This window comes from Lissotriton helveticus, chromosome 3_2 (genome assembly GCF_964261635.1).
Source record: "Lissotriton helveticus chromosome 3_2, aLisHel1.1, whole genome shotgun sequence".
NCBI lineage: Eukaryota > Metazoa > Chordata > Amphibia > Caudata > Salamandridae > Lissotriton > Lissotriton helveticus.
The window spans coordinates 393,028,735-393,051,236 of NC_136062.1; positions in this window are offsets into that span (position 1 = coordinate 393,028,735).

Genomic DNA, 22,502 nt, shown 5'->3' on the forward strand with positions numbered 1-22,502 from the left:
ACTTGCGTTTGGCCACACACTATTCTGCCTTCCGTAAAGATCTTAAGACCCTTCTTTTTACTCAAGCCTTCCCAATGTAAATTCCTTTTTTTCTTGTTATCCCATTAGTTTTTTTGTTTTACTGCTAATTTTTGCCTCCATAGCGCCAAGAAACCGTATGGTGAACGGTGCGCTTAATAAATATTTTAAATTCAAATTCAATTCATACAGTACATGACCCCCATGCTGCCAATGTTCAATCATTACTTCTGATGGCCAGTTCCATGTAGCCCCAGGCGTATTCAAATGAGAACAATGCCAGAGTACGCTAGACTGACACACATAGCTAGCGTGTGCTGCATCATAAAGCTCAAATTATAAATAACCGAGACAACTCACCCCTATATCTCAACGTGTGCTAAACTTGTAAATATCTTTTACCCTTATTCTTTGTGGCTCCTCCAGTTCATGCTGTCAACAGCTAACGCAGCCTGCTAAATGCAGTTAACCAGTGCAAAATTGGCAAACCGATACACATGCTACTGGTATGTCTCCACACGGTGATGGTGTATTCTCCACCAGTACGCCCCACAACCATGCACAAATGCAGTACCATTCAACTACAGTCACCAAACACGATCGATAAGCATGACTTTAATAACTTTTTCAAAACTTAATGACTGCAGACTGTCAGCCTTCAAGCCACACATGCCCAAAACTACTATTGACTATAGGCTGTCAGCTGTAAAAGACACCGGTGGGGTTTCCAGGGCGTTTCTCTTTCCTCAGGCTTCAACTCACTTCTCTTAGTTTCTTTAGTCAGTTCACTTAGACTTCATCTCCAATCACTTTGTTTCTTGTAGACTTCATTTATTTCCACAGACAGGCTCTTTCTTCAATCATCGCCAGTGTTGTAATTGATAAAAGATTGGGTTTAACCAAGATTTATGGATTAAAGATTTATTAAGCTTTGTTACAAGTTACAGATAATGACCCTATATATACAAATTTGGATTTTGGTAAATCTCTCTGAATGGACTTACACCAAACCACAAAAAGCCTCTTACCTGGACCAACATCTACCTTTCTGCCAACGTTGGTGTAATTCCATACAGTACTTGGGGCTGTAGTCTTGTCTACAGTTTCTACGGGAATTAACATGGGGAAAAGGCATTTTGGGACTGGCCCTTTTTCTCAGCCCCTGTTTGCTGGATCACCACGAAACTTTCAAGACAGCAGCTGAAGTGAGCATTGTACCACTATTGAAAATATTGCAGTCGGATATATATATATATATATATATATATATATATATATGTAGGTGTACTTATATAGCGCAAACCTGTCACCCAAAGGGCATCCTGGCGCTTGCTTAGGGAACCCGTCCTGGTATTCCCCTGTGAGAAACCCCGGCAGGGTGTCCACAAGGTGAAAGCCAGGCATCCCGCCGCGAGGGGCCGTAGTGGAGATTAAGCAAGCTATTGCCCAGAGTTGCAGAGTGTGACCCCGTGATTCGAGTAGGCACCGGAGCGAGAATTGTCGAGTCCGTGGAATTTTGAGCCCGAGACCCGCCGAGGCGGGGAATCGAACCCTGGTCCACGGTCGATCTCAGCTTCCGGGTCTGCCGCCTCTAACCACTGAGCCACGCTTCTGTGCTAATCCTATGCTTCACTCAGTCACTTTCAGGCCAATGCTGCGCCAAAACCCTGCGCCTGCTTGAAGCAGGCGTAAGGCTTGACGCAGCATTGGACAGATAGGGCACCCCCGAGCCTTGCGGGAGCTGCGTCGCGCTTGCGACGCAACTCCAGCAATGCGCCACTTTAACGGCACAGTTGCGTCACACATCTGTGCCGTTTTTGCCCCATGGTGCGCTGCATTGTAAATGCGGCGCACCATGGGTGGCAGAGCAGCGGCGCAAGATAACTGGCACATCCCTGGGGATGCGCCAGTTATCATAAATCTGCCCCTTTGTTCCTTTGCAAATTAAATGTTTTAAGTGTTAACACTTTATTCCAATCAAGATGACTTCAGGTGTGCCATACTTTTGTCATAAGTAAGACTGTTAGCGCTCTAGTTGTTCTTTAGAACACTCTGGGACATTCTGTGATTGGGCTATAGTTGGGCTACATCTGGCTGATATTTGGGCTACATTTGTTTTTTTTTGTCTCTGGTGGCCATCTTTGGGCTACATTGGGCTACATTTGGGCTCTAACATATATATATATAGCCCATTGTAGCCCAATATATATTTTTTCAAAGTTAATTTTCGTAAAAACCACTGGAGCATATATCTTGAGACATAGCAAAGGCACATCGGGGTACCAGTCCCTACAATTTTGCCAAGTTTGGTGGAAATCCATTCTGCCGATCGGGCTAAAAGTGAGTCCAACCGCCCTATGGAAATTAACATGGGGAAAACACGTTTTGGGACCCCCCTTTTATCTCGGCCCCCGCTTGACGGATCCCCCCGAAACTTTCAGGGAAGGAGCGGAGCGCAGCGAGGCAAAGTTAAGGAAAATTACAGGCAGATCCCTCATTCGGCGCCAAAGTTATTCCCAATAGAATGTTGCAGATTTCCTATGGGAAACGATCCTAACTATAACTACCTCCTGGCGACCGCCAGTAGGTAATATATATCCGCTCACCAAATCACTGCTGGAGCGGTTTCCCTTCCTATGACGTAGATGCCGTCTGTGGCAGCAACGGCCACTCAGTTTCCGATCAATTTCTTGCTCCACAAAGCATTCATGAAATCAAGCGACAGAGATATATATTTACATCATGTGCCCTGATATGGAGACGTCCTCATAGTAGATTATTCTTCAAGAACCTTTAATTTTCAAAAACCAGCATTTTCGTTCCAATTCAATTTGTTGCCTGAAGCGTTTCAGAGCTCTTGATTCCACTTGATTCGTATACCATTGTATATTTCTTCCCAATACCTACCTGCCATGTACAGCACTCCACTGACTTCTAAAGCTATCTTTGCACATTGTTAATATAAAGTAAAAATGTACAATTTCAAGACTACATTTTTTCATAATCATATCGAACGCTAGTCATATAGAACACTTCTTTCTCAAAATCTTTCTGGCTGTTCACAGATGCAATGACACACCCTCTCCTCTGCATGCTAAATAGGTGATTGACCTCAGGTGGGCCTGTCAGGTGAGTAGCATTGTTAATGCATGCTGGGTTTTGTTGTCTGTGTTATGCCGATTTTCTCCCTCTAATGGGTTCTGAGATTGTACCACAAATAAATTATTTTAACACTCCAGTGGGCCTCAGAAAGCAAATCCGGTTTGTGTTTCAGAATATCTACTGTGCTGTTTCTGCACTCTGAATAGTTTGAGGTCACAGCCCCAGATTTCTGCGCAGAAACAGAAGTCCGGCCGTGAAAAACTGCACCACCAGGCATTAGGAATAAGTCATCAATGTAGCGCAACCATAATGCCATGGGCATAATTTTTGCCAAATTACGCGAACATCGCTTTGGGGTGGTGGGAAAGAACAATAGCGTGGAGGTCCGACAATCAGGAAGATCTAGAAAGAACTGTATTATGGGTATGCTACATTGATGATTTATTCATAATATGGAGTGGTACCCAACAAAGCTGCAATGAATACTATCTGAAATTGAGCCACAATCAAATTGGCCTATCGTTCTCAGGCACTGTGAACAAACAAAAGATAGACTTTCTGGACACCGAAGTATTCACTGAAAATGACCAAATCCACTCCACATTGTTTCGGGAAAAAACGCTACCAATAGCATTTTACATGGGACGAGCTTTCACCCTAAACCATTAATAGAAAGCATCCCTATGGGGAATTTATATGTATGAAGCCTAACTGCTCTGTAGAATAGGATGCAGGAGAAAAATTCAGGAATCTCTGAACAGACTGAGAATGAGAGGATACAATGAAAGGATACTAAAAAAATTCAAGAAAAGAATCGATAAAAAAACAAGAGCGGAAACGCTGATACCAAAATCGCAGGAACATAGAGACCATGGACCACCAAGATTTGTGACAACATATAGTAAAGAAAGTAGACAAATAGTTAATAAAATAAAAAAGTATTGCACCTAATCTCGGGAGACCCTGATATAGGAAAAACTTTGGGATCAAGACCAGTAGTCACGTACAGGAAAACTACATCTCTCAGAGATTTGTTGGTCACGAGCCATTTTCAGGAAGGTCAGCGAACAAATTGGTTAACAACCTACCAGAAAGGATTTAGAAAATGTAATCTTTGCAAAGCTTGTAAAATTGGTAAGAATATGGAACAATCATGAAACCAAATAGAAATATAATCAATATTGACTAAAACAACTCATGCATGTCTAGATTTGTTATCTACATAATAGAGTGTAAATGTGGGATGTAGTACATCGGCAGCACAATCTGCATGCTCAAGTAGCGTATCGTAGAACACATCGTAGCAGTAAGGTAAGGAGACATGACGTATGCAACTGCTGAATATATGGCATCATGCCATAAAGGTGATGGGAGGGCAGTGAACTACTATTGAATATATATGATACCTCAGAGAGAACGTGGGGGAGATAGAGTGAAGAAACTGCGACAAATGGAGTCAAGATTCATCATCAGACTGAGAGCAAAAACCCCGAGAGGCATCAATAACAATGAAGATCATTTTGTACATTTAGATTGAATTGTAGTAATGTGAACATAGCATAAGAACAGTAGTGTGGAATGAAGCCATCATACCAGCAAATGTATTCTAAGAGTAGGGTACTATACCCAATAGCTAATAGCATTACTGGTGACATTAGAATGATCAATAGCATTGTGTATGATGAGATACTTTATCTATATAGCAAATCCAAAATTCCCTTGGTACAGGCATCATACCAGCACTAAGATAAAATACTAAGCGAATGCATACCTAACATCATCAATTGGAAATGTAAAAATGAATTGCATTATGCATGATAAAATATCTCAGAACTATTTGTAGATAGCGCAGACCATATTACTGTAATACAGGTACTATACCAGTGTATGTAAGCTGAGTATTCCAGAGAAACCATAGCAATGCTAAATGTAAAGAAGAAAAGATAATTATAAAATATAAAGGTCATGACACAACTGCCTGACAAAAAGCGCATAATTCTTTGTTGTATAAATGTAAATAGTCTGTAAAACAATTGTATACCATTACATTTCCCATAATGCCTCATAATAGTCTGTAAAACAATTGTATAACACTACATTTCCCATAATGCCCCATAAAAGCAAAGAAGGGTATATTAGGTGTAATCAAAGAAGGACTCACTAACTGTGAGCAAAGCCGTGAGAGGGCTGAAACGTGTTGGTTGGAGAGTTGTCAGAAGATTAAATTCAGCATATTCCAAGCCTTGAGTGCCTCGTCATTTCTGATGTAAAAAAATAAATATGTTTATATATATATATATATTGTGAGAAGTTGGCCTGATATATGATGTTTCCAATTCTGGAACCACCTTGTATCAGTCCAAGCTTTCCCTTATGGTGTCTGGTTGTAAGTCAACCTTGTAGACAAGCTATCTTAATGGTAGCATAGACTAAGCAGCCTTAAAGGCTTAACTCAAGAGGTCGTGTTAAGCGAGCTGTTTTACCAATCACAGTCCTGTAATATCAAATGAAAGGACACCACACAAGTATATATTATAAAAATATATGTATTTATTACTTAAAATAATCCCCAGTATTCTTCATGAATAAAGGAGCACAAGCGTTAAATCAAAAGCACAGTATAACATACAAAGTTGCACAATTATGGATGAGGGCGAGGGGCCACTCAGACTATATACTAAGAAAGTGGTATAAGAGAAACCAATCGAACAGTGGTTAGGCCTAGGGCCTAGGGAATCGCTGGGAGCAGTCGGGACAAGCAATGCTGAAGTCGGGAAAAGCCTGCGGGATTCGGGTGCAGTGCTGAAAGCACACGCATGCACCAATGCAAGTCAATGGTGCGTAAAAGTTAAGCAAATAGAGTTTTAGGACACTTCCGCTGAACCTAGAAAGACAAAACTTAAGACACAGACCCTGGAGGTGTGTACCAGTGTGGGAACACCGGAGTTGCAATGTTACCTCACCCACAGGAAGCGGGTGCACAGGGTCGAAGTAGTGTCGGGTTTCGACACGCTGGTTCTTGGTGCTCGAAGCTGAAGAGGCTGCAGGCGTTGTGAAGGAGAAGTGTCCGGTGGCATCCAAGGGTGGATCGAAGTTGAAAAGTACCTGAAAGCAGAGGGGACAGAGTCTGGGTCACTCAGCAGTGACCAGGGTGGAACCAGGATGGAACCAGGCAATGTCGGGCGCAATCAGGTGGTTGTCGAGGAGCTTCTCTCCGCTGTCACATGGGCTCTGGGGCATCTACGAAGTCCAGGAGCGGGTCACGATCTGTCCCACAAAGGCTCTTGCCGTCGGCACTGTCGGCTTCAAGATTTGAGCAAACAACAATTGGCAAAAGCAATCCACGCGGAACTGGAAGATTGCTTCTCACTCGGACCAGGAGGGTCAGAATGGGTACTCCTTTTCAGGGGAGTGGGTGCAAATCTGGAACAACCAGAATCACAAGTCGTATTTTGTTTTTTTGTCGGCACAGGGGCCACAAGCCAGCTGGCAAGGGACTGGCCAACGCGTTGAGCTAAAAGAAGCAGAAGGGCCCCACGCGGCACTCGTCAAGTGTGGAGGGCTGCACTTCGGTGCAAGAGTGGCTCAGGGTTGGGGCTTCTCAAACCCCGGTGTACAGCTTCGAGGGTCACTCGTGGGCTGCACGGTCAGTGTCTTGTGGTCTTTCCAAGATGGCGTGCCCCACGCTTCCGGTTGCCTCCACGGGTCTCAGCTCTGCAGGGACTGTGGATCAGGCTGTTAGAAGGCAGGCAAGCATGATCTCGTCGATATCTGTCGCTCGAGTTCTGGCGGGAACTGCAACTAAGCAGACGTTGAGGTGCTGGATGGTGCCTTTTTGCACAGGGTGGTCACTCCTTGACCACAAGGGAGATTCTTCAGTCTTCTACGTTGAGTAGGATGTCGAAGGGTCCAGAGTTTCGTTTCTTATGTTTCATCATGATAATCTGAAGTGCATTGGCACTGCTCCCACTCTTATTCGAATCTGGGGGGTTGGATTACCTGCTAGGTCCCCTCCTATGGGTGGGACCCAGGAAGGGGGAGGATACACCCCTTTCCTTTGATCCAGGCCGCGCTGGGACTGGGGCTGGTGTGCCCCAGAACCGGTTTGACCGGATTATGCAAGGGGCAGCCTTGTGCTCCCCATGCAGTGTCTGGTTTCTTTCAAACCTCCCTGCTACAATCCACTATCTCCTGTCTGGGGGGGTGTGACACATCCCTGCGACAGGAAACCCTTTGTCCAGGCCCCCTTGGCTGAGTTTCGGTCAGCTTCAGGGGGTCAGACTTGTGTCTGTGGCAGAAGCATCCATTTTGTGGATCTGAGGCTCCTTTAGAAATTAACCGCATTTCAGTAAAGTAACATGTCTCCACCCTCTAGAGGGGTGGAATGCTATCCCCGTCGCCAGAACTGGCGAGGGGATAGTATTCCAAATCGTATGACACCTTACACGACATGTTTTGATAAAGCCAAACCAAAGTTGCTACATAACCGCGAGGATTATAATGCACTTAATAGTATATGGTATGGCATTATCCTGAAACAGCTTAGGGATTTGTTCCCGACGGCTGCAGACAGGCTCAGCTCATGCTAGAGCTCCATCTCACATTAAACCACGCACTCTGCCTCCAGAATTGATCAGGCCTTCCATAGGAGTGGCTCACAGGTTTATATGTGTGCAGATATAGGTTTAGATATAGGTATACTATATCTAAGCAAGAGGTGATTACACCATCTTGCCCCAGCTGAGTGATTAGCCAGCTGTGTCAATTTAAGAACCAGCCAGGGGTGGTAAAAGATATGCTGCAGCCCCTGGTAGGCCTTGGTGGCACCTATGCCCTGAGCACCTATAGTGCATGGTACAGGGGCTAACAAGGAGTCCATTTCCAATTGTGGTATGTACCTATAGCACATGTATTAATAATTTAGAGCGAGAACAGCAGGCTGGGAGTCTGATTAGCAGGCCCACTGCCTCAGTAAGTCGAAAACCAGTGAATCAAAAAGCAAAAATTTGGGGTGACCATAGGATAGCAGACCCTACTCTCCTACATATATATATATATGCAGGCGTGCAAACACTATTTGGACAAAAGAGACATTGGTTTCCGTGATCATAATGCCATGCTAATGGAAATGATACACATCTGTTTTAACACCAACTTTTTCAGATTTCAGGGTCAAATATACCAACAGTTGCGGGGAGTGGCGATGGGCTCGTGTTTTTCCCCCAGTTACTCATGCTTGCATGTGGGCTGGTGGGAGGAACACGAGCTCAGGACCACACACCAACGTTGGCTATCTAATATTGTGCACTATTGGCGCTATATAGATGACGTCTGTATAATCTGGAATGGGTCATCAGAGGAAGCTAATGCTTTTGTTACTGATTTGAATGTTAATGATTTCAATCTGAAATTTACTTCTACTGTCACTATCGATGCAGCAGAATTTTGGGATGTATCTATGTTCATTAAAGACAACAGAATTGAAACCAGTCTGCATAGAAAGGCTACAGCTGGTAATGCAATTTTGCATGCCCGGAGTGCCCATCCGGCCCACACCATCCGCAGCATCCCCTATGGGGAGTTCATACGTATTTGCAGGATCTGTAGCGACAAAGATTCCCTTGATAAGTGCCTGAGTGAGTCTAAACAACGATTCATTAATAGGGGCTATTCTGATTCCATTTTGGAAAAAGCCCTTCAGAAGGCTTGCACTCTCGAACGCAAGGCACTATTGGCACCTAAGGTTCCTAATACATCCATCTCAGAGTGTAGTGTGCGTCTCATTACCGACTATAGTATACAGGAACGCAAAATCAGGCGCATTATCTGTTCTGAGTGGCCCATAATTCTAACTGATGTTATTCTGGGGCCATTGCTTCCTAGCACACCCAACATCACATTCACAAGTGCACCTACGATGCGTGATGCACTGGATAGACCCATGCCAGAGGGACCCCTCAAGAAAAGTTATGTAACTAAGACTGGCTTTTTCAGATGTACCTCCTGTCGTGCCTGCACCTTTGCCAGGAATAGTACTCACTATGTCACTGCATTCAGCACTACACCCATCCCTATTCGTGAACATCTCACGTGTAGATCTGAGTATGTTGTGTACAAATTGAAGTGTACGTGCAATCTTGAGTACATCGGTAGTACTAAACTTCCGGTTTACCAACGCATTTTGCAGCACATTCGTGCAATTGTTAATAGTGATAGTAGTTACCCTGTTGCTAGACACTTCCGTTCAGTACATGACAAAAAGCTTAAGGACTTCGAATACACAGTTCTCTGTTCGGTACCCCAACCCGGCCGGGGGGGTGACCGTATGTAGCTTCTCAGGCAGAAGGAATCACATTTGATTCTGGCCTTAGATACCAAGGCCCCTAATGGGTTAAATCTAACTGAAGACCTTAGTAACTTCTTATGAACTGTTTTTGTATTACTGTGTTCTTGCTTCTCATTTTTCTCCATGATGTAATTTTCACTATGATCTGGGTTTACGCTTCCCTGTTTGACACTGGGTTGTCTCTGCTTCTTTATATATTTTCTTATTTATTCTTTTCTGGTGTTGACCCTCTACCATTACAAACATATGTTTGGTTAGTGTATTTTGGTACGCCAGATCTGTTAAATATTATTATGGTAGTGATGAAGCAAAGCTTCGCATTTGCGACTTGCTGTAGTCATGAACCTCGCTCATGTGTAACCAAGTAATAATTTGTACGTCTTACTAACCTTTATTTCATGTTTTGAAACGAGGTAAATGAAGCTTGCATATGTGTATTTCTAATACGATTAATTCGAGTCAATAAAATGGCCGCTGCTTTGAAATAGCTTCTGCGCATGCGTCAGTCACACTCACGTGTCCTGACGTGTTTGCAGGTTTGGAGGGAAATAGTTGCGCATGCGTAATACATAGCTTTGGCAATAACGTGGTACTGCTCGTGCCATTGCTCTTGTGCCTGTGTATATGTAGCTAACATTTAGACTGCATAAGTACATTTTTAGTAATAAGTTGAAAGTACAAGACCAATGATGTGTTTTCATAACGTTATTTCTATGTATTAATTTGTTCTCGCTTACTTTTCATGTACCGCGGGAAATGGGGGTCTGACTGAGCCGAAAGCCATCTTGGAGGTCCTTACTGCGCAGGACCGTCCGCCTGGGGAAAGTCAACCTTGGCTCGTGGAACTCAGCCAGCTGGCAGGGATGGGCAAGATGCTCCTGAGAAACTGACCTGCGAACTCAGCAGGACAGAGTCATGTGTCCCTATTCTGAAACAATGTTAATTTGTCATTGTATTTCCCTGGACTTTCTCATGAGAACCCCAATCTCGCTAGGCGGTACCCAGAGATGCAAAGTAGGCATCCAAATAGTGTGTTCTGATTGGTGTGTTACCCAAATCCTATCTTAGGACCAATCCAAATTGAGGGATTCTGACACTTTGCAACATTGGGGGGTGGTACACCGTCCCCAAACTGTATATCTACCCTGGGTTCACCTAGGGAAATTGTCCGACTTGTCTGGTTTAGCTGACCTGTCACTGACCCAACGCACTCAATAGGTGACTAAAGATACAGAGCACTGCGGAGTACTCTGTCCGAAATTGACCATAGACTAAGGTTCTACTGAACCTTAAAGTGCTGGCGAAGCACTTTGCTGGGAGTTCGCTGACCCAATCGGGGTCTTGATCGATAACTGCAGAGAGGGTGGAGCGCAGGCGTTGCTTCCGAACTGCGGGTTCTGGTCCTGTCCTGAGGGTTTCCTGTCCTGTCTTGAGGTCCTGTCCTGATTCCTAATCTGAGGGTTTCCTGTCCTGTCCTGGGTGTCCATTCTGCACCTGCTGTCCATTGAGGGGTATCCTTCCTTGAGGGTTTCCTGTCCTTAACTGACCCGTGGCCAGGGTTTGGTTTCCACACCAGTCGAGGTAAATATTGCTCTGAAATCCTTTAAACTTGCACCTTTCTATTTTTCTGTCTTTTGCTTCAATAAAGACACACCTTTGCATATGTTGATTTTTCCATGCTTTGCCGAAATTAGTGAAACGTAAAGTCATTGCATATTTTCATAACGTTTCCCATGTTACCCTACTTGTTAGAAATCATATTTTGCATTGCAGTTTGTCATTTTCTGATATGGTCTAGAACGGCCTATCTTAAACTGTCCAAAGAACTTTTGCCCTAAATGCATAGCGTTTCCTGTTGCATCCCATATTAGCATTTCCATGATTACCCTGACTTTATTTCTCTATAGTTATGTACTTTTCATTATCTTGATTATCGATTGCCTTATCCTTGTAAATCTAATGCTTACTGAGAACGAACTTTAGATAAAGACTTTAAAACTTCCAGTTGTCCGTGGTCATTTTACAAAGGTATTGAATGTCATTTTGAGTTTGTATTTTGCTGCCTTTCCTTTTACAGCTAGCTCCCTGATCCATTGTGGTCATAGGTACCCGTGTCGGTGGATGGTAAGTCGGGTACGCTGAGGAATAACAGTAGGGAATTCACACAAATTGGTAGCAGCCCGTGAAGTCACCCGGTCAATGTATATGGTGAATTGAAATATATGGGCCCGAAGCCGGAAGCGGCGAAATTATTGGTTGGGTGACCTCGCGCGCTCTATCAGTTTTTCTGGTAGCAGAGGTATGGTTAGGGACTAGTTAAAGGTTAGGTAGGACTAGTTAGTCTAGTCAAGTCGGTAGCTGCTAGTATATTAATGCTGCTATAAGAGCGGCCGTTCCGAGGGACCTGATCATTCTCTTGAGAATACGCTGCTTTGAAATTTATGAATTGTGTTATCATTGTTATTCTTGTTCTTATATTGTTATATGTATTAATCCATGCATTTGTAAACCGTCATGTTCAATGTTGTCTGAACTCCCCGGGGAATTGAATGGCAAGTGGTGAATAGAATCCATTGCCTTGAGGTTGCAGGCTCAAGGAAAGTTAGGTGCAGGTTAGGTACAACCGGGAAGCACTAACTAGGGTTTCTGAATACGTGTGTGAATAAATGTCAGTAACGAGGTTCATTGGCAAAATTCCAATAGTGGCGTAACCTAGTAAGGGTCACATCGGAAGAGTAGCAGGTTCATCGGAGCTTGGGTGAAAGCAGAGGGGTCCGCTGGGAAACCTTAGACTCGGATATATCCCAGAGAAGTGGATGAGTTTAGGGAAGTAACAGGTTCACTGATGCTAGAGTGAAGGGTAGGCGGAAGAGATCTACCCGCAGCGTGTGAAAAGTAAATGGAAGTAGTTTACTTGCAGTAAAATAACTCTTTCTCTGTCTAGACACTTGAGCACTGTGGCGAATGTGTATTCGTTGTAAAATAACCAAGCACTAGCACTTTAGAAAGAAAGAAAGTTTCCATTACCTTGTGAAGGGAGGGAGTCAGCCGCGAAGCGTCTCTGACGTCACTCCGTGCCGCGCTGGGATTGGTAGAAACAGCGGGCGGGTAGCGGGGCTGGAATTGTGAAGGAGGGGTGAGCGCCGAAGAGTGAGAACTGTCTCACGAAGGGGCCGCGCACGCATTGGTCGAAACTATTTTGAACGCGTGCACCCCATTGGTCACACGGAATTGCAAGACGCGTTCTGATTGGAGGTAACTTTGTAAACAAAGTTAAGCGTAGAAATCGTATGTGGCACTCGTATTGTCCAGAGACTCGACCCGATCCAAGAAGCCAAGGGTTTGAAAGGGATCAGTGGAAAGCCAATAGATACGATATTATGTACGGAACTAAGAGAAAAATGTCCCTTGTAAATAGGGTAAAGAATTACTTCAAAACGGACAAACCGATTAAATCCAGAGAGGGCGTTATTGTCCCACCACCCAATCCGCCCGCCTCTTTCATGATGTTTGATCGAGGGTACAATACCTGTGTGTGGTTGGAAAATTGGGTAAAGTACACAAAAGATGACGGAATATTGGCTTTTCCGTTAGACGGTACTTTCAATGGTAGGATTTTATTTAATTTGAGAACCCGAATGAATGAATTGCATCCCAGACCGAGACTAACGCAGTATGAGGCATTAGAGGAATGGGAGATTGAGGCTTTCGAAAGAGAGAAACCCCGAATGGACAAAGGTCTGACCAAGTGGTACCCGAGGCTGAAACAAGAGACCAGGGATAAAAGGATGAAACAGTGCAGACAGAGCATGATTGTTGAGGGTCTGTTTCCCATGATGCCAGCATGTACCCCTTCTGCGGAAGAGAAAAAGACAAAAAAGTGTAAGCATTGGGGAGCTCTTGGGGAGTCAGACGATGAATTATTAGATGACATCTTTACGTGAAGTCCGCCCCCTTATAATGAGGGAGCCCGACCTTCCAGTACAGGAGAAAATCCCCAGCGTCCATCTATTAAGGAGGAGGACAGATCCCTAAGTAGGGGGGGAGGTTGTCAGATACCGCCCTATTTTGAGAATCCCGGACCCGCGGAGGTAAGAGATATATATCCTAGAGTGCCCGTGAGCCCGGAGGAAAAATATTCCAGCAAGAGAGTCTTTTTCCCCAGACCTCTTTATGAAAACGAAGAAAAACCATTGAGTTCAGGAATGCCCTTTTTACAGCCTCCATATGAGGAAGAGCGCAGGTCATTTGGTACAGGAACTTTGTTCCCAAAACCAAATTATGGTGGAGGACCAAGTGAAACGCATCCTACTGCCCCGAGTTTTACCCCTCACCTGACCCCACAGATGATACCTGACCGAACATTAGGAAGAGTACTAGATGAAAGGGAGCAAGAGGCCCTAGCTAGACAGAGAACAGAAATAATTCAGAAAATCTCCCAGTTAAATAACAGTCCTGAGGCTTTGACTATTCCGGTAACAATTGGACCAGTGGTTCCGTTATATGGGAATAATCAGGGAAGTCCAAACCCTCCAGTTATTAACCCAATCATGGCCCCACCAAGGCAGGAGCCCCTACTGATAGACGATCAGTCCAGTGAGTGCGAGTCTGAAGTTGTGTTCTTGGACCTGCCAAACAAACAGACCGGGAAGGGAATGCAGAAGAGGCATAATCCTTTTAATGCGAAAGAAATTAAATTAGAATCAACGTCAGGTACTAGGAGTGTCTCTCTGGTAACTCCGGAAGAAATTGAAAATTGGAGTCGTGAATTAGAAAAACAGACTCCGCAAACGAAACCTTTAGACCTCTACAAACTGAGGGTAGAAATAGAGGAATTAATGGCAGGAAATGTGGGATTGGACAGATTAAATACCTACTCTGAAGAAGAGTTGCTGTTTATGTGTAAAAGTCTTACCAGAAGTACCAGAGTGCTCCACGAAAAGCTGACAGACACTGCAGCTAGTATGGGGGTAGATATTTCAAGGTCCAAGCCCTTGCAAAAACCTTACAGAGCTGAATTCACAGACAAAGATATAGAGAACTTGAATGTGTCAGGGAAAAAGTTGCAGATTAAAGAGTTGTTAGCAATTTTGCAGAAATGGGGAGATGTGGAAAAATGGAAAAGCAGGTGGGCACGAAAGAAAGATGAGGCTCGATCCAGACAAGCGACCCCTGAGTTTGCTTTGAGAGAAGTAGACAAGCCCGAACAGTTATGCCCCATGCGTGAAGTACCAGGTGGGAGGTATGTGCACGTTCCATGGTCCAGACAGGATATTGTGTCCTTTACTAACGATTTCCCGAAATTGCGCGAAAAGCCAGTTGACTGGTACCGGCAGGTGGAAAGGTTCGTAAAGGTGCAAAAATGCCTGTGGAAAGACCTGGATGGATTTTTCGATATTGTGGTCCCGGTAGATCTATGGACCGAGTGTAAAATAGCCATAGCCTGGCCTAGTGAGGAGTACCCGAGGGACTCTAACACGGGGGAGCCGTCGATTGAAGTGATGAAAAAATATGAACAAGTAATTCAGCATTTGAAAAATAAGGTGCCCGCAAAGGAAACTGATTGGACCCGGATAGATAGAACCACGCAGGAAAGAGACGAGACAGTACACTCCTATTATGAAAGGCTGTTGCAGGTGTTTAAAACCTACAGTGGTATAGATAACATTGAGATGAAGGATATGACGCATTTCATTTACAGGTTTGTAAACGGTTTAAGACCCGAAATTTGTCAGTGGATAAAGGATAATAAAATCTGTTGGCATACCAAAAAGGTAGACGAGGTCCTACGGTATGCAAAATACTGTGAGGACGAGATGGCAGAAAAGAAAAAGGCTCTCAAGGAGAAGGTTATGTGGGCTCAAGTGAAGCTCGCAGAACAGCAGGAAAAACAATTGAGTAACATGGCCAAAAACACTCAGAACCAAGGTCCTGGGGGTGGGGGAGGAGGTAAGCCCCGGCCCAAAATGAGCAGAGAGGAGGCTATGAAGAAATTTCCCTGTCACCAGTGCGGAGAAATTGGACACTGGCGAAACGAGTGTCCTTATTTGCCTGACGATAACCCCAAAACACCTGATTTAACTCCACAGACGCAGAAAGAAAGACCAAGAAAGACTCAACCACAGGTAAAAACGATTCAGGTGCCCCGAGCTCCAAAGCAAGTATATAAGGGAAAATCCACAGAGGGTGATGAGGTAGAAGTCTGGGAGAGCAATGAGAACAGAAATGCAGCAACTTCGCAGTATTTGTTAAATGATACCTTCCTTTGTGATGACCAGTACTGACGGGGCCTGAGAGGGGAGGACGAGAAGTGCGTACTTGGCGCCTCCTTGCCGGTAGACCAGTCCGGACCATACATTGAAGGAAAGGTTGACGGAAATGATGTCACTTTTCTGTTGGACACTGGTGCTACCCGTTCTACTGTGAGAACAGTGGACGTTCCAAACCTACCCCTCTCGGGAGAAGCCATCCAAGTAGTAGGTGTATCTAATCAATTGATTAGTACTCCTGTTACCAAACCAATGGAGATATCAATTGGAAATTTTAAGGAAATGCATAGATTTGTCGTTTGTGACACCAGTCCAGTGAACTTACTGGGACGTGATTTGCTGTGCAAAATGAACTGTACTATCTTTTGCACACCAAAGGGTGTTGAAATTCAGACCCCAGATGAAGATGGCATTTATAAATTAATGTTAATCAGACCGGACTCAGAAATTAAACGAATGACTATGCAGGATTTGCCCAAAGAACTCCTAGAAGCAGTGAAGCCAGAAGTATGGGACTTTACTGGGAAAGATGTAGGGTTAATGAAAAACGTGGACCCCATACAGATAGCAATCAAGGACAATGCAGTATACCCCAATACCAAACCCTACAGAATGAATGCAGAAGTGAGAGCAGGTGTTACCCTGGAAATACAGAAATTGCTAGAAGGAAACATCATACAGGAAGTGTTGAGTAGCCCATGTAACTCACCGATTATGGGCATCAAGAAGCCTAGTGGCAAGTACAGAGTAGTGCAGGACCTACGAAAAGTAAATAAGATAGTGGTTCCCTGCTGCCCTATTGTCCCGAACCCAGCAGTGATTCTGTATCAGATTCCCTGGGATGCTGAGTGGTTCACTGTGATAGACCTATGTCATGCATTCTTTTCCATTCCCTTGCATCCAGATAGCAAATTATTTTTCTCATTTGCCTTCAATGGTCACGTGTATGTCTGGAACAGGGTCCCCCAAGGGTACACAGAGAGCCCCTCTATCTTTAATCAGATCTTGAAAAAATGTTTGGAAACTTTGGTCTTACCTGGAAACTCTGTCCTAGTGCAATACATTGACGACCTCTTGGTGGCGTCTAAAAGTCATAGGGATTGTGTGATTGACACCATTGCCCTACTGAATCACCTGAGTGAGAAGGGACATAAAGTGGCCCCTGAGAAATTACAGTTCTGTACAAATTCAGTGAAATATCTGGGGCACCAGATAGAGAAAGGCGTCAGAAAGGTAACGTCAGAAAGAGTGAGAATAATTCAAAAGATGCAGTTACCCCGTACGCAGAAAGAGATCAGAATGTCCCTGGGAGTGATAGGATACTGCAGGCAATGGATTCTGGGATTTGCAGTCCTAGCTAGGCCCTTGATAAAAATGACCAAGAGAGGAACACCGGATGTTGTACAATGGGATGATGAAAGCTTAACAGCCTTCACAAAACTACGGGATTGTCTGTGTACAGCCCCTGCGTTGGGAATGCCAGACTATTCTAAGGAATTTGCCCTATTCTGTGACACTCGCGATAATTGCGCGTTGTCAGTCCTAACACAAGAACATGGCACAACCAGAAGGCCTGTGGCATATTTCTCTGCCACCCTGGATCCAGTGGCTGCTGGATTACCAGGATGTCTGAAAGCAGTAGCTGCTACCTGCGCAAGTTTAGAGCAGAGTGAGTCCATTGTCATGGGACATCCTGTAACTGTGTATGTTCCACATGGAGTGGTAATTTTACTGACCAGAACCAAAACTCAGTACCTCACCCCTAGTCGGCTGACTAAATACGAGAGGATTCTTGTGGGTGATGCAAATGTAAACATTGTTAGGTGCAGTATTCTGAACCCCGCCACTTTGCTCCCCGATCCAATGGATATGAAAGATGGGGTGGATGATGAGCATAATTGTATTGATTTAACAGAATTCAGCACCAAACCACGCCCAGACATTAAAGAAACACCATTGCCTGTGCATGACAAGGAATTATTTGTGGATGGTTCATGCGGTAGTCTCCTTAACAAAAATTGAAGAAGCAGGTTATCTATTTGACGTAAAGTCTGCACAAGTAGCCGAATTGATAGCTATGATAAAAGCTTGCAAAATTGGGAAAAACCTACGCATAACAGTGTATACTGACAGTCAGTACTGTTATGGGGTTGTGCATGACTTTGGCCAGTTGTGGCTGCAGAGGGAGTTCCTGACTTCATCAGGTACCCCTATTCGAAATGGAAAAGTGGTTCAAGACCTTTTAGAGGCAATCCAGTTACCAAAGGAACTGGCAGTGGTAAAGTGTGTCGCTCATAAGAAGGACATGGACACTGTATCACTGGGAAATGATTTTGCTGATCGAGTGGCCCAATGGTGCGCCAGAGATCGATATATCATAAATCCAAAACGAGGGGGGCCTGGAACCAGCTGCCAACTTCAAGTGTTTGAAGAAGTGCCTACATGGGATGAAGTGAAAGAGTGGCAGCAGGCGGCACCTTGGCAAGAGAGAGAGAAGTGGAAGGAAGACGGGTGTAGACCAAGACGTGTGGATGGTGTCATCTTGGGCCCAACTGGTATGCCGGTGTTACCTAGACACTTACTTGGCACAATGGCGAGATTGATACATGAAGGATCACACATTGGTAGGGACGCCATGATTCTAGTGTTCCAACAGACTTGGTACAGTAAAAAGTTCAGGAAGGTAGCAGAATCCCTCTGCCAGAGGTGCCTGCCATGTCAAAGGATGAACGCTGGGAAAAGAACTGCGGTGGAACTGGGGAAAATTGGGAGGTCCGGGGGTCCCTTTGTGAGAATACAAGTTGATTTCATCACCATGCCACGTTGTGAAGGGAAACGATATGTCCTTGTCATGGTCTGCCTATTTTCGAAGTGGGTGGAAGCTTTCCCTACGCCCCAAAATGACGCACTGACAGTAGCTAAGTGTTTACTAAAAGAACTGATACCTAGGTTCGGGGTTCCAGTCACTATTGAATCAGATAGAGGCCGACATTTTCAGAATGATGTAATCGACGAACTCTGTAAGGCCTTTGGAATCACACAAAAGCTTCACTGTGCGTACCGTCCAGAGGCTTCTGGAATAGTGGAACAAATAAATGGAACTATAAAAAACAGACTAGCAAAACTGTGTGATGCATCTGGCATGACCTGGGTGAAGGCCCTGCCCCTGGTCCTGATGGGACTCGGAAGTGTTCCTGACCGCAAGACAGGCCTAAGTCCCCATGAAATCCTGATGGGAAGAGTGATGAGACAAGCATGGGTACCAGGAAGCAAACTGTTGAGTATTACTGATGATTTGGTGCTTGAATACTGCAAGAGATTAGGTGACCAAGTGCGTTCTATCTCTCGCCAGATCGGAGAAGACGCCATCCTCAATCCAACGACCCCTCTCCACAAACTGGTCCCGGGGGACTGGGTCAAGATAAAGAAGCATACTCGGAAGAGCTGCCTGGAGCCAAGGTGGGGAGAGAAGCGTCAGGTGATCCTGGTAACAACCACAGCAGTAAAGTGTGCAGGGGTTCCACATTGGATACACGCCAGCCACACCCAGAAGGTATTACCAGACGAAAAGCCTGAAGAAGAAGGGCGTCCAGCAGAGGACTCTGCAGGAGCCAGACCAGAAGTAGCTGACGACGTACAGCCCAGTACCAGTCAAGCTGCAGGATCAGCAGACGTTGGCCCAGGAATAGTTGATAACGAACTACCAAGAGTCCAGCCTGCTGGAGGGGTCCAAGAAGCTGAGCCAGAAGTAGCTGAAGACGAGCTGCCGAGCATATGGCCAGAGGAGTGGATACCATTGATTGAACTCACCGAAGACCCCATTCGAACAAGAGAGCGACTTTGTGAAGGTAGAGAGTGGACTAGAGAGGAAAAGCAAGGCACAGGCGAAGAACCTCAGGATCTTGAGATTCACATCAAAACTGAGGAAGGAGAAGGTCAGACAGGGACAGAACAAGTGATTGATACTCCTCCACTGACTCCTGATGTCGAGAAGGGACAGACTAGACATAGCGTAATAGTTCGAGCAGAAGAAAATCAAGAGATCGAAGTGCTTGAACAGGATCAGATAGGATTAGAAGAACGTGTTCAGGAAACAGAAACAGAGACTTTTGAAAAACAAACGCAAAACTGTCCTGAACAAGGCCAGATTAGTAACCAGGCAGAAGAAATAGATGCTAGCCCTGGAACTAGTCAGATAGAAGGGGAAGAAACTGAAACAGAATTGCCACAAACTAATGAAAACAAGAGGGCAAGAGAAGAAAACGAAGTTTCGGTACCAACTAAAAGACTTAAGAAAAGAAAGCACATTGAGCCTGGATACATAAAGAAATTGAGACTGAGAATAAAAACAGTAGAAGAAAAACGTGCAGAAGAAAGAAGAAGTGCTCGCATAGCAGAACAACCAGAAGATACTTCCAAGAGAAGGAGTGATCGAATAAAAAGACAAAACAAAAAGTACAAGTCTCCTGAATGGACGCTCGTTTTAGAAGAATTTGAAGATCTTGATATAACTGACGAGAGCGACGGAGAACCAGTCGCTGAGTACTCTGCCGAAGAAGAAGACGAGCCACCGTGAATTTGCACAAAGTAAGCTACTGGTGTAAAGACACAAAGAGGGGTCGAGAAACTTCTTCTGAGCCAAAATGTCTGATACAAACGTGAATGGTAGACCTAGTTGCAGTCGTTGCAAAACATGCTGCAAGGTATGTGTATGTAGTATAGTAATAGTGATATTACTCTGGATAGGACGAACAGTTTTCATTCCTTTTGCGGTGGGCAAAAATACTAATATTGACCCTACTGAAATTGTAAATACTGAGACTGAAGAACTAACAACACAAAGTGTAGCAATACATGAGAGAGCACTCAGACAAACAAAGCAAGACCTAGAAGCATCAGATGAGGGAGGACTACATTATCATGGAGTAAAGAATAAAACGCATTTAAATGTTTTCGCAAACTTGTTAATACACTATGTAGAGATTATGGAAATTGAAGATTGCTATGTCTGCATGAAGCTACCTACCTCTGTAGCTGAAGGCGTGACATACCATCACCTGCCCCTGACCTATGGAATTTCCTGTAGCATTTTAGCTAGCTTATTTTACAAAAGAGGACCGTTACAGTACTATTACTCAAACAATGACGTGATCTTTTCTGAACTCCCTATACGTGGGAACTTGAATCCTGTACATACTAAAAGTGACGTTACTCGCTATATGGGTGAATACTTTCTGACTATAGGTAATATAGACATAGGTGACGCACACAGAGATAACTTGACCTGTTCTTTGCGTGAGCAGGAAAAGATGTTCCTGAACATGGCAGAGAAGAGGAGAATAAAAATAAAAAGAAAGGCAGATGACGAAACACAGAAAAGGCCAAAATGGGCTGAGAACATGGAAGGCACCTCAAATGGTGGAGCGGGTCCTGCTCTGTTGCTGGATTTTGAAAGGAAAGGCAAGCTATGTCTTCACCGCGAGAAGACTAGCTATTATAATAACATTTTCATTCGTTCCAGTGAATGCGAACATAATTACAAGGTAATTGGAGGTTGGGGTTTCAAAAATGGGTCAGAGCCTGTGTTTCCTGGAATTTATTATATATGTGGGGACAAGGCTTATTTCAAATTGCCGGATCACTGGTATGGAAGCTGCTACTTTGGCATTGTCTTCCCGAAAATATACCATGTGAACAAAGTTGCTGGAAGCAGTGAAAATACTAATGGCTTAGTGCGTAGTAAAAGAGAAAGCATAGGTGAAATAATGGGTAGTATTTTCAGTGCACTGATACCTGGAGTGGGAGTGGTTCTAAACACTCACAGAATTTGCAAATTGTCCACTATAGTGGATGTGTTGTCTACTGACACAGCTCATGGATTTCTGCTGGTCAATACCGAAATGGTTGCGATCAGATCAATGGTTTTGCAGAACAGACTTGCTCTTGATACCTTATTAGCAAAAGAGGGCGGAGTCTGCCGGATGTTGAAGGCGCAACATTGTTGCACTTATATTCCGGACAAAAGTGTGCAGCTCAAAAGATACGTGAAAAACATTACTAATTTGGAAAGGGAACTCAAACCACTCGAGGTTGACAGTGCCTGGTAGAGACTGGTAGATGGTCTCTCAAATGTAGGTCATTGGTTTGCTAGCTTAGGTAAAAGCTTATTGTTTAAGGTACTGATGCCAATTGGAATTATAGGGCTTATCCTATTCTTCATATTTGTCTGTTGCAAATGCCGTAAGCACACCAGAAAACATCAAGTGAATGCGAGAGGAGTGAAACGAAGTGTGGATGAGCTTGAATTAGAGGAAATGAATAATAAGATATACAAAAAGGTGAAAAATTCTCACCCTACTAAAAATGAAAAGGAGAAACTGGATCGTTTGTTGGAAGAGATAGAGCTGTATAAGGTGTGAAAAGTTGGCATCTGGTTCCATTTATTTTGTGATGATAGTAAATATCATCAAAGAGGGGATTGATGAAGCAAAGCTTCGCATTTGCGACTTGCTGTAGTCATGAACCTCGCTCATGTGTAACCAAGTAATAATTTGCACGTCTTACTAACCTTTATTTCATGTTTTGAAACGAGGTAAATGAAGCTTGCATATGTGTATTTCTAATACGATTAATTCGAGTCAATAAAATGGCAGCTGCTTTGAAATAGCTTCTGCGCATGCGTCAGTCACACTCACGTGTCCTGACGTGTTTGCAGGTTTGGAGGGAAATAGTTGCGCATGCGTAATACATAGCTTTGGCAATAACGT